Here is a 12542-nt window from a genome sequence, read left to right as displayed (position 1 = left end):
ACAAGGAGAACTCATTTCTTGGAGGGAGTTTTCAGTGAATTAAAGATGCATTTTGGCCATCTGCTGCTGCTACTGCTCTTATGAAATCTGAGATTCACAAATTGCAGTTTCTATAACACTAACTCTGAGACTCAGAAAATCTACTCAGGATCTGTAACCTGACGGGAATGTTCTAGATTCCTCTGAAAGCTCCACAGCACAATAAGAATTGTTGTCTCTGAGGGCATCCCGATGCCTGACAGGCAGTGCCATGTGCTCCTCGGGAGAGACAGAGGCTGAGGGCTGTGCAGTACCAGGGTCTGTACCACATTTCATGTTTGTAAAATCCCTCACAGCATCTCACCAGGACTATTCCCAACATCCCTGAATGCAGATCTTCATTATACAGCTAAAAAGAAACACAGAATACAGGACACCAAGCAATAAGTAGGAATTTACATTAAAGGTACATTTTCACCCAGTCTCACTCAATGTGGAAAACAGACATCTCTAAATAAAAGTTAAAAAAAAAAAACCATGAACCATAAATAAAGTGAAGTAATAAATACAGAACTCTTTTTTTTAAAGCTTTTATTTATTTATTTTCAGAGAGAGGGGAAGGGAGAGAGGGAGAGAAACATCAATGTGTGGTTGCCTCTCATGCACCCCCTGCTGGGGACCTGGCCTGCAACCTCGGCATTTGCCCTGACTGGGAATCAAATAGGCAACCCTGTGGTTCACAGGCTGGCACTCAATCCACTGAGCCATACCAGCCAGGGCTAAATATAGAACTCTTAACAACCAAACAAATCCCAGTAGTTTTTCATCTTTCTTCTTCATAAGGCTTGGAAAGGGGGGGAAGGAAGGAATGAAGAGAAAATTCTTTAATCATCAGTCAAAGGGGAAGATTTAGATTCTACAGTTCCAGAACATTCTCTGTCACAAAGCAACTGCAGATGGCCAATCTACCCAAACACTAATACCTAAAAGTCAGTTCATTCATCCTTCCAACAGTGCTAGGCACTGGGACTACAGAAATGGCAAAACAAGGCACTGAAGGAGCGTTGAATCTAGTAAGGAGGCAGAGACATGGGCAGTTGCACAGGCATGACCGCGCTTTAGTGGAGGAAGGTACAAAATGTGGTGGGGCAGAGACGGAACTCAGACCAGAAAGTCTCAGCCCACCAGTCCAGTGTTCCTCATGCCTGGGAAGCTCAGGCCTCCCTGCTCAGTCCCATCACACCACCCTGAAATCTGTCACCACCTGCCATTCCTGTTGGCACCAGTCACCACAGGAATCACAACACCAAACTTATACAGGAAAAAGTGGATATACGTCAACTTTGAGCACCTGTTCTTTACAGAGGGTGTTATTTTACTTACTCACCACAACCCCATTTTTCAGATGAGAAAGTTGAGGCCCGGAAAAGTTAGGTATACCAATATCAGATAGTAGGAAGTGAAGGAGACACCTCTGACTTCCAAGTCCATGTTCCTTCCATTACATTCACGGCTTCCACTTCTTCTGCCCATAAATAATTACAAACAGCAATGATGGAAGCAACCTTGTTTCTGTCTAAAATTTAAACCCGTTACTGTAGATTATAATCCACAGCAGAAAAGTAACTTGCAACAATGGTGGCCCATTACGTGCATTTTAAGACTGCACTGGAGAACCCTCAGGGATACCAAGCACAGCTGTCCCACATTGAGACTCTTGGCAAAAAATCCTGTTATACTCAGGACCAATGTTGGTATGTAGAGGGAGACTGAATCCATATGACTTATAGCTGAGCAGGAGCAGCGACTAAGATCATCACCTCTCCTTAAGGCTAATGTGTCATATACAAACACACTGAAATGAAACACCATTTGCATTCATCGATACAAAAATCTTAGTGGTGGCACCAGAGACTAAGGAATTGTCAGTGGATGAAATCCTCCAGTAGCTACCTGGGAAAGAGTATTTGGAAATAACTTTCAAAAATCAACTTTATCAACCTCTGACTGATGTGGCTCAGTGTGTTGGGCATCATTCTGCAAACTGAAAGGTCACTGGTTCCATTCAGAGCCAGGTCCCCAGTTAGGGGCATGCGAAAGGCGACTGATTGATATTTCTCTCACACATCAATGTTTCTCTCCCTTTCTTTCTCTCCCCCTTCCCCTCCCTCTAGAAATACATAAAATCTTAAAAAAAAAAAAAAAAACCTTGGTCAAACTATAATTTACCTACTATAAATGCATCCATTTAAGTTTTAATGAATTTTTGATACATTTATACCCTGTATAAAATAGCCACATGAAGATAGGAAATGATCCCATCACTCTGCAAAGTCCCCTTGTGCTCCACCCCAGTCGATCTCCACCCCCACCCCCAGCTATAGTCTTTCTGTTTTCTGTTATTATAGATTAGATTGTTCTTTCCTAGAGTTTTATATAAATTGAAATCAAACAGTACATATTCTTTTGTGTCTGGCCTCTTTCACTTAGCATGATGTTTTTGAGATTTATCCATATTGTTGTTCATGTACCAGTCATTTAGTCACTTTTTATAGAAGCTTAGTTCAGGTATAACTGACATAAAATAAACTGCATATAATTAAAGTGCATTATTTGATAAGTTTATACCGAGCCGTGAAACCAATGATGAGTGATCACCATCACTCAGCATAATTATTCTGAGATTCATCAGTTTTGTTAGATGTTTCAATTGTTTATTACATGTTATTGATGAGTCATACTCCATTGTGTGAATATACCACAGGTTGTTGATCCATTCATGTGTTGATGAACATTGGATTGTTTCCAGTTTTGGCTGTAACAAATAAACTGCTACAAACAAACAAGCAAAATCTTAGTGGTGGTAAAACCACATGCTATAAAATATGGAATAATATTTTTAATATAAGATGCATTTTATTTTCTTGAACTGCAAGGAGTGTGACAGCAATGGCAGAGAGGGAATCAAGGAGCACAGATATGGAGCTGGACATGATAATGTTACTGTTTACATTGGTAGCGTAGTTGTAGGTAATTGAGGATGGGTATGAGGGAGTTGTCAAGATCCTGAATAAAGTTTCATCACTGTCTTAAAAATGATCATATGTGCTCATGCAGCAAAAATTGGAAAGGATGAAAATAAGTAACAAAAGGATATGCTAATAGAATTATTAATAGGCAGGGTTCATATGGTGCAATTCTCTGAAAGGATATCTGTTCAGCTTACATTAGACAAGACATACCCCCTCACCAACATGCATATCAAGAAAGCCATGGCTGAAAATTCAGGCAACCTGGGGCCTTGTGATCCATTTTCGCACTTCCATACAACACCTAAAATGCAGACAGGCACTTCAATGAATAAATGACTGGTGGTTATCAATGACAACAGCTCATATAATAACATCCTGACACAGCTTACTTCATTCTTAGATCAAAACAACTTTACTTCTAAGAACAACATTTTTGGGTCTCTGTCAGAAACAAGTGTATTGAAAGCATTTTACTTAAGTGAAAAACAAGTGAGTTTGAAATCACAACAAACCAATATACAGTGTGTTTGAAAGAGGATTCCAGAAGTGATGACCATATCAAGAAGAGACGGGGCCCACATCATTGGGAGTATCAGCCAGAGCAAGAAGCCTCCAGCTGGGCCATCACTATGGAAAATCAAAATGACCTCTTTAGCAAATTAAAACACCTCGTCACAAACATCTAAGCCTCCTTGATCTTTTACTTTCATTTTTTGCATGTGAAAACTGGTACATGGCACATGTCAGGCATTTCACATAAATCACCTCATGAAGCCCCAACAGGCTGAAATGTTGGCAGACCATCCCTATTTTATTGATGAGGAAACTGAGGATCTAGCAAGTTACACAGCATGGCCAATGCTTATATGCATTGTGCAAAACAGCTGAGCCAGGATTTGAGCCCATCTATAAGACTGCCCAGTCTCTGCTCTTTTCCATCTCCTACATCCTCTCATTTCCTAACTCTATATCTCACTCAATTCTTGTTTTTTTTCTAAATCCCCTATGAAAATTGTTGCATATAAAAATTTTTCTACCATCTTGTAGCCTGGACCACACAGACATTAGGCTCTAAATTAAATTAAATTATTGTTAAACAAGTATGCAAAATAATCTTTAAAAGTAGCCACTGTGCTTAAGAAAATGGCATGATAACATCTCCCTTATAAGATGATGAGCTACGCCAGCTGATCAACCCTAGGGAATACTTAATGATCCTGTCCTGGACCACTGCACAGCAAGAAAATGTGGTTTGGCTTTAGGATGATGAATGTATGCGATTGAGATCTGAAGGCTGATAAAAGGAAAGAGGTTTATGCAAGTTGACAAAAAACAGGACAGCCCAGGCTCAGTGTCATTTGCTATTTATGAATCCTGTTAGCTTTTGTGATAGATTTATCTGCCCTGACATTTATTCTGCTTATTAAAAAAACCTCACACTCATCAGTTTGCTATCTGGGCATGATAAATACGTTTCATGTCCCAAGTCCCATTATGCTAAATTTATTTTCCATTCCAGCATGGGGCAGAAAATGTATCTTTGATTTGTTCTTTCCAACTCTGTAGAGTGCTTCATTATGTGATTTTATGCATTTCATACTTTTAGATATTTTACCTACACTTCTGGGACTCCTACCTCTTTTAACATAGAAAGCCCACAATATTAATAAGCACATTTCGGACCTAAAATTTAATCAAATTGTAATCCTTTTTGCAAAATAAGTATAGCTCTAAATGAGCTGTGCAAAGTATTTTTATATATGCATCACCTAATTCAATCTTTGTGTACCTCGCTTATCACAATTAATTGGAACAGTTGAGGTCATAGCAACTCATCATATTATTATTCCACTTTTTTTGGCCACCTCACAGATAACACAGGAAAACATGTTGAGGTTTAGGTAATGTCTTCACAACACCAAAATGCTTAACCAGCTTCTTTTTCAATCCATATGTTTGTTATATACAAACTTAAAAGCCAAATAGCTTGATTGAACTGGTTCGCTATACGGACATTGAATAGAAATGTTCATAGAGACAAAGTAAATTCAATAACATTGTAAAATCAGTTTTGAACCCAGAGGTGTCCAATCCAAATGACACAATAATAAAATCATGTATAAACCCAGTTGTCCATTTTTCCATGCCACCTGTATTTACTGATTCCCCCTCTGACACACTCTGCCTAGGCACTGAGGATAAGGCAATAAGCCAGATTAGCACTTCTTTCCTGCTCACCTGGAGCTAATTATCTGATTAACAAGAAAAATCTCAAGGAGCGATAAGTGCTCTGCCAGGAATTGCAATGAGGGATTGGGGAAGATGGATGATGGAAGTTTCACTGGGGAGGTAATATTTAACCTGAGATCAGAAAGACAAGAAGGAGCCAGTGATGTGACAACCTGCAGGACAAGCATTACAGGTGTAAAGACAAGCAAAGATGTCAAAGGTGGGAAGGAGCCTGGCAAGGGTCTCTATGTCCGAGACACTGGTCAAGGTGGAGAGGAGAGGAGAGGAGATGAGGTCAGAGAAAGCCTGCGAAAGGCCACATGGTTCTTTCACAGAATAAACTAATAAATTTAGTTTATTCTAAATGTGAGAGGAAGCCATGGGTGGGCTTTAAGAGGAAAGGTGTGATATGATTCACATTTTTTAAAGTTGGAAATGTATAGAGTTGTGACTATGCATTAATTCTTAGAATAAAGAATGAAGGAAGTACCTGCTGATAATTCCCAGTTGCATGACATCACATCACTCCTCACTTCACTTTTCCCCTTGCAGTCTGACAGTGAAGAGCCATATTTTGACACTCTCCTGGGCCTTTTCAAAGACCTCTCTTGTAAGGCACCTGTAGCAGCAGTGTCCTCCCTGGTTCATCTTTTTAAGATGTTGGCTGGCCTCAACTCCATTTGCCAGTAGGCTCACATGTGATCCAAGCAGGTCTCCCTCACTTTCTGTAAGTTCATGAAACTCTGACTCTTTCTCAAGAATTTTAAGTTGACTTTGAAGTACATTTGCATTGTTTATTTTGTTGCGCCTGAGGACACAGGCTTCCTGGGTTTGGATAGACCCTCGAGTTAAAGAGAGACATTTGTGAAGCATTGTAAAGATTCAGGTGAGCATCCTCACATTTTGTTTTCCTTTATCTCTTAGCTGGGAGGACTGAGATAATAAACTGTCCTATGATCCACAAGACCCTGTCCCTAAGACCTTTAGAAAGTGCTTAGAAAATGATACTTATCAGCCTTTTATAATGATAAATGTGATAGGCTGAATAATAGCCCTTCAAGGTGTCTGTAGCCTAATCCCTAAGACATGTAAACATGTTGTATGGCAAAAGGGAACTATGGCTGCAAATGGAATTAAAGTTACTAATCATCTGACCTCCAAATAAGGAGATTATCTTGGATTATCAAGGTGGGCACCATGTAATCATAAGGGTCCTTCAAAGTGGAAGAATCAGAAGAAAGGATTGTCCCCTAGAGTCTCCTAAAGGGGCACAGCCATGTCAACACTGAGACATTAGCCCACTGAGACCCGTGTTGAACTTCAGAACTGACAGATAATAAAGCTGTGCTTTTTAAGTTGGTATAAATTGTAATAGCAGCAATATAAAACTAATAGACTGGAATAAAGCTCTACTTTGTGAAGTAAATTAGGAAGTCCAAGAGGTAAAGATGAGAGATGAACATAGAGTAACAGGTTGAAGGTTTCACAGAGGATACAAATCTTGATCCAGAAAACCTATAATAGGAAACCTCCTGCTGAAGATAAGATGAAATAGATGGGGGAGGTTAAGAATAGTATAAAAAATGGAGAAGCCAAAGAAATTATATATATGACCCATAGGCATGAACCAGGGAGGGAATACTGGTGGGGGCGTGCAGGGCGGAGGGGGATAAAAGGCAGAAAAAATTGGGACAACTGTAATAACATAATCAATAAAATATAATTTAAAAAAAAGATAAGATGAAACAAAGCTCTTGACGTCTTTGGGACCAGCACTCATGACCAGCAGCCTGCAAAATTGGTACAGGGGACAGAGTGTTTTTGAATGATTTCTTTATAAATTTTAAAATATTTGGGCTAATTAATATGGCTGCTGATTACAGGATAGATTTTGATCCTAATTTGAAACAAAAACCATTTAAGTTGTCAATTACAGCTCATAAAATTCACAGGGCATGATATCCCTGAGCTTTTATTTTTTTCAAATTTCTAAAATAAGTTTCTGTAAACTTCCTTGGGTCTTTGAAAGGAGTTATAATGAAGCATAATCTATGCTCTGGCAGAGTTTTGTTTTGCTGAATGCTCCAGGCTGACAGAAACTTAGCTCAAAAATCCTCTTAAGTGGCTATTGATACTTAATAAGCTTGTCTGTGATGACAGGTTTCAGCTGACCTTTCTTCTGGAGAGTTGACACTGTCTCTGCTTTTCCAGAATATAAGACAGTTTGGAAGGATACCATCACCTGTATTCCTTGCTCTTGGAATTGCTGTGGTTTTGTCATTTGTCTCTCTGAAGTTTTTCCTTCCTTAGGACAGATGTGACATGTATTTTTTATCTTTGTGTTCACCCCATCTACAAGCACAGTATCTTTCACAAAGTCAACACTCAATAATATTTCATGAATGAAATAAATGAAGCAGTCTGATGATCACTGAGACATTGAATAAAGTGACCTTTCTGATTCATAACTATGTATGAATATCCGTACTTACTTATGAAACTTCTGCATTTATACATTTGTGCAGATGTGTGTGTATGTGAATATACAAACTTTATCCTAATATATCTAATTTTGTTAGCCACGAAATTATTACACTAATTCCCATGATCCAGAAAATATTTCAAAAGAAAGCATTGTATTTAAGAGTTAGAAATTCTCTTTTTCATAGTACTTCTCCCAAATGATGGATTTTGATATAGTGTCTTAACTGAAAGTTCTTCTAAATCTAGGCTTTGTCACTAGAAAGAAAAAGTCAAAATATGAGTCATTCAGAGAAATGCATGTTGTCAGCCTGGTACAGGCATAAAGATCAGTAAATTCCTTTTCCCTTTTACTATCTGTCTGTTCACCTCTAAACAGCATTTTCAAAACTTTGTGTGTGTGTTTGTGTGTGTGGTTCTGGACTGCTAGGAAATTAGAATAGCCTTATGGAAAATGCGCTATGGCTGTGCCTATAAATGCATAGATTTAAGTAGGAAAATTATATTCTCTAAAGTCTAGATAATTCCAGGCCAAATTTCTTCATTGTATCATTTTAACATAGGAAATTACTTAGTCTTTCCTAAACATTCCCCTATATTGTGACGGAAACCACACATGTTGATTTTATAAAATTCCTTATACCTCAAAAATAGTACCCCCCTAAATTTTTGTTGAATTTCACTCTGTAGATATTAGAACACTAATAAAACAATACAAAATCAAGTGAAAATAAGAAAATTAATAATTTTAGTGTTTCACATAGGGATAATCATAATAAAGCTGAATAATTAAGCCGTCCACATCCTAACTTATCCAGTTCAACAGATAATAGAAAAGGTGAGACATTATCTATACATCAAATTTAGAAAAACCACTTTTACCGCTATCCAGATATTTGAAGTATGTCATCTTCAGAATATTCCAAGTCTCCCTCCTTATTTCACATGTGTACTCATAGATCAAGATTAAGTGTTTTATTTAAGAACCTATTAAAAAAACAGTAATGGCTAATCACTGAAAATTAGCTCCTTGACCAGAACTGAACAGCCATGCAAAACTAAAGCTTGGGGCTTGATCCTAATTATTCAGATTAATCATTTACTGGTCCCCAATTCATTAATTTAAAACTCCTTCTAGAAGGAGTAGGGACTAGACAAAGAACATGTATGAATGACCCATGGACATGGAGAACAGAGTGGGAATTGACTGTGGGAGCGGGGGGTGGGGTGGGATGGGTAGAGGAGGACAAAGGGGAAAAATTAAGACAACTATAAAGAATAAACATTTTAAAAATAAATAAATTTAATTATTGTATCAGGAAAAGAATAAAATAAAACTCTTTCTAGCATTTGGGCTGCCTTGATCTCACCCTTGAAAACATTATTGCTTGAGGAGCAAAGATGGCTGTTTTAAATGAATCCTAAACACAGAAAATCAATATAAAAATCTCATAAGGCCCTGACTGGATGGCTTAGGTAGTTGGAGCATCGTCCCATACACCAAAGGGTTGTGGTTTCAATCCCTGGTCAGAGCAGCCAATTGATGTTTTTCTCAAATTGCTCTCTCTCTCCTGCTCCCCTCTTTCTTAAATCAATGAACATACCCTCCCTGATATTGTATTCTTGCCATTTGACTTCTTGGATACACCTGTTCTCAGTTATGGGGGGACTTGGTGAGTTGTGGAGGAGACTGTGACAGACCCTGGTGGAAAGACAAAGGTGTTGTGGGCCTGGTGTGCTTCAAAGGCAATCACCTCTGAGAAACTGGGCTTTCTAAAAGCAGCCCTTGGGCCCTGGGAACTGTCTTACCTCTTTTTCATTCCCTACTTCAAATTCTCTTTTTAATTGGGATTTTTTTCTATGGGAATCAAGAGAATCTGCATGTCTAACAGGGACTAACATATGAGGGAATTGAGAATTCTTTTGTAACTGCCGGGGTGTCTGACAGATTACAAATCCAGGCAGAATGTACCATTTCCATGGAAAAGCCAACCACTTATTTTGTGTGGAGTAGTTATTTCCTGGACCACAGCACCAAGACCAGAGCAACATTAGCTTAAATTGCACTTACTAAATGTATTGAAATTAAGCAGTGCTTTTATCGAACCAAGCCAGAAATTTCTCTTGCTCATTCACATCTTTTTCAATTTTGCTGAGCTTCATAGAAATTTATTTAAAAGGTTACTTCTTCAAGGTCTTGTGAACATTACTTTGCTTTTCAGACAAATTTACAAAAACTGTTGAAATTCAACAAATACTCATTAATGATTTCCTAAAGATAAACTATAGACCCAGTACTAAGCCAAGCCAACAGAATTCTAAGGGTTTGTCTCTCATGTCGCAATGAGCTTGGCTCCTAATAAATTTATTTCAGACTTTCTCTAATTCACAGACATCAAGTGAAAGCCTGTCTGCTGACTTTATCTTCTTTATTCCAGGAATGTAATTTGCTCGAATGAAGGGAAGCTGCTTTACCTGAGAACTTCTGTCCTTCAAATAGAGGGTTCGTTTGTGAGGACTTTGTTTCAGTAGTCCTGAGTGCCTATAGGATGCTTTTGAAACCATTATTAATTTTATTGTTTCAGCCCTGTGCCCTGCTCTCATCTGCAGTAGGAGTCAGACAGGCCTGGGGAAAAGCAGAAGGCAGCCACTTTAGGACAGAGCTGCCATTTGGCTGGAGTGGCACAGACCCTTGCTGCAGAGGATGCTCTGGAGATGCAGTGAGGAGGGTACGGCAGAATGCCCAAGGGGAATGGCAAACTCAAGCACATTTTGGCAAGTGACTGGCAAAAATGTAGCAGGGTTTCAAAAAGAAAGGCATCCTGCCCTGGGACATCCAGACAATAGCTAATATGAGAGTCATAACAACACCCATTACTCCTTTTTAAAAATATAAGCAAATACATATATAGATTCCTTCCTATCCTTACCACCTTTTTAAAACCAAAGTAGCATATTATAGCTTTCTTCTGCACCTTGTCTTTTATACTGAATGGATACTGAGGGTTACTTCATTATAGACTATGGAGAGCTGCTCCATTTATTTCTTTTTACAGATGTCTGGGGAACCATTGTGGTTGTGCCATAGTTTATGGTCATGAAGGATATTTGGACAGTTTCCAATCTTTTCTTCTTCTGCATGCAGTGCTATAATGAATAGCTTGTGTTTAGTTCACTTTGTGTTTCTGTCATTTTATCTTTCAGATAGATTCCTTGAAGTGGGTTTACTGATTCAAGGTATATGCACTTTTTCTGAGTATTGCCAAATTTTCTTTCACAGAGATTGTACCACTAGCCTTTCCCAAGTACAGATGATGTGTGTTGGAGAAGCCAGGTGAGCATTTGAGATACTTTAAGCCTGGTGCTCCTTTATTCTGTGAAAATAGAAGACAAGGTCATCAGTGAATAGAGAAGGAGGTAGATATGGAATATCATCTTGAGGGGAGCAGGGATGTTTTTTGCATAGCTGAAGAAGGAGCTGAGATAAGATAGGATTGTTGAGTGGTATTGAGGGCTCAGCCCAGCCTCTGGTCTTCAGCTTTCTCTGAGCCACCAGTCAGGCAACTTTCTTCAACAGGGGTCCATAGGCCAAGTATAAGACATTACAAGGACAAGCTATTGGATTAATCTATGTCAGGGTAAGAGTGACAGATGAGGGGAAGGTCAATGAAATTAAACAAAGTGTTAGAGAATGGAGTGTAAGACAGATGGGGAAGAAATGAAGATATGAAAGATCTAAATAGGAAGGAAGGGACCAAAGACCATGATGCATCATCAAAGCTATGATCAGAGTAGAATTTTAGAGTTTGAGATTTCAGATACAGAGCAGTGCCAGGTGATAGCAGGGTCCTAGCCAAAGCTATGGGAATTGACAAATGAATGGAAGAGAACTGAAGCGAATAAGGTTGGGAAGCTGAGAGGTGAAGGCATTAGAAGAGTCAAGGAGGTCCTCTGGGATAGGGCTGGAGTTAACCAAATTACTGGATTAATGGAGGAAGTGTGTACTATTATTTCAGTCTGATAGAGCCCATTATCTAGCATATAACTGAAGTTCATTAGATAATTATTAAAGGAACAAATGAATGAATTACCCAGTGGATGTAGAAAACACATCAATTTTTAGGAGGTAATATGGTTTGAGGATGCTAATGATATCTATTGTTAATATTTGGGATAGTATGACTTGTTTCATGATTTTGTCTCCGATGGCTGACTTGTTAGGGAAATAGGCATATTTATTTCCCTGTATCTTATATTTATCCATCTATGAAGAAATATATAGTAGAAATAAATATAAAGAGTAAATTGGGAAGTTGGAGTTTTGCGAAGTCCTAGTACTTAGGTCCTAGCCTGTGACCTTGAGCAAGCTCATCTTTCTTCATCTTCAGAGATGAGGATGGTTCTGGATTATATCTTCATTTGCTTCTAGCTATAAAATTCAGGTTTCTGTGACTATGGAATTTCAAGTAAATCAGATATATTCACCCATCTAGTCTTAAATTATTTTGGTTTCAAATTATTTTCAAGGCAAATAATGAAACTCTTGAGTTGACCTTTTAAAACTACTTAGGAGAGCTCATACAGTTTCTTGCCACAGAATGAGATTCAAATGATGGCAACATTTCTGAAATATATCATGATCTTAAATCAAAGGTTATCTTTAAAAGATGATCTTCCCCATGAAAGCTAGACATCTACGAAGCCATATCTTTCACTCTTGATCAGGTGAATAACATATTGGTTTCTCTTTCTACCTATTCTTGGTTTAAGAATGAAAAATATATGTTTTATTTAAGAAAAACTTAATTTTATACAATACTT

At 38.3% G+C, this 12542-nt stretch overlaps 1 protein-coding gene and 1 pseudogene across 1 annotated transcript in view; both read left to right on the top strand.

The window, feature by feature from the left end:
• The window catches only part of KCNB2 (potassium voltage-gated channel subfamily B member 2), a 356918-nt gene that overhangs the window by 297841 nt on the left and 46535 nt on the right, over nt 1-12542 (top strand). The gene's annotated exons all lie outside the window — the stretch shown is intronic.
• Nucleotides 5334-12542, top strand: part of LOC129088482 (calmodulin-alpha-like) — a 29439-nt pseudogene continuing 22230 nt past the window's right edge.

Source organism: Pteronotus mesoamericanus, unplaced genomic scaffold (genome assembly GCF_021234165.1).
Source record: "Pteronotus mesoamericanus isolate MK-2021 breed Mesoamerican mustached bat unplaced genomic scaffold, CSHL_Meso_final scaffold_54, whole genome shotgun sequence".
NCBI lineage: Eukaryota > Metazoa > Chordata > Mammalia > Chiroptera > Mormoopidae > Pteronotus > Pteronotus mesoamericanus.
This window is presented reverse-complemented; position numbering and strand designations above follow the sequence as displayed.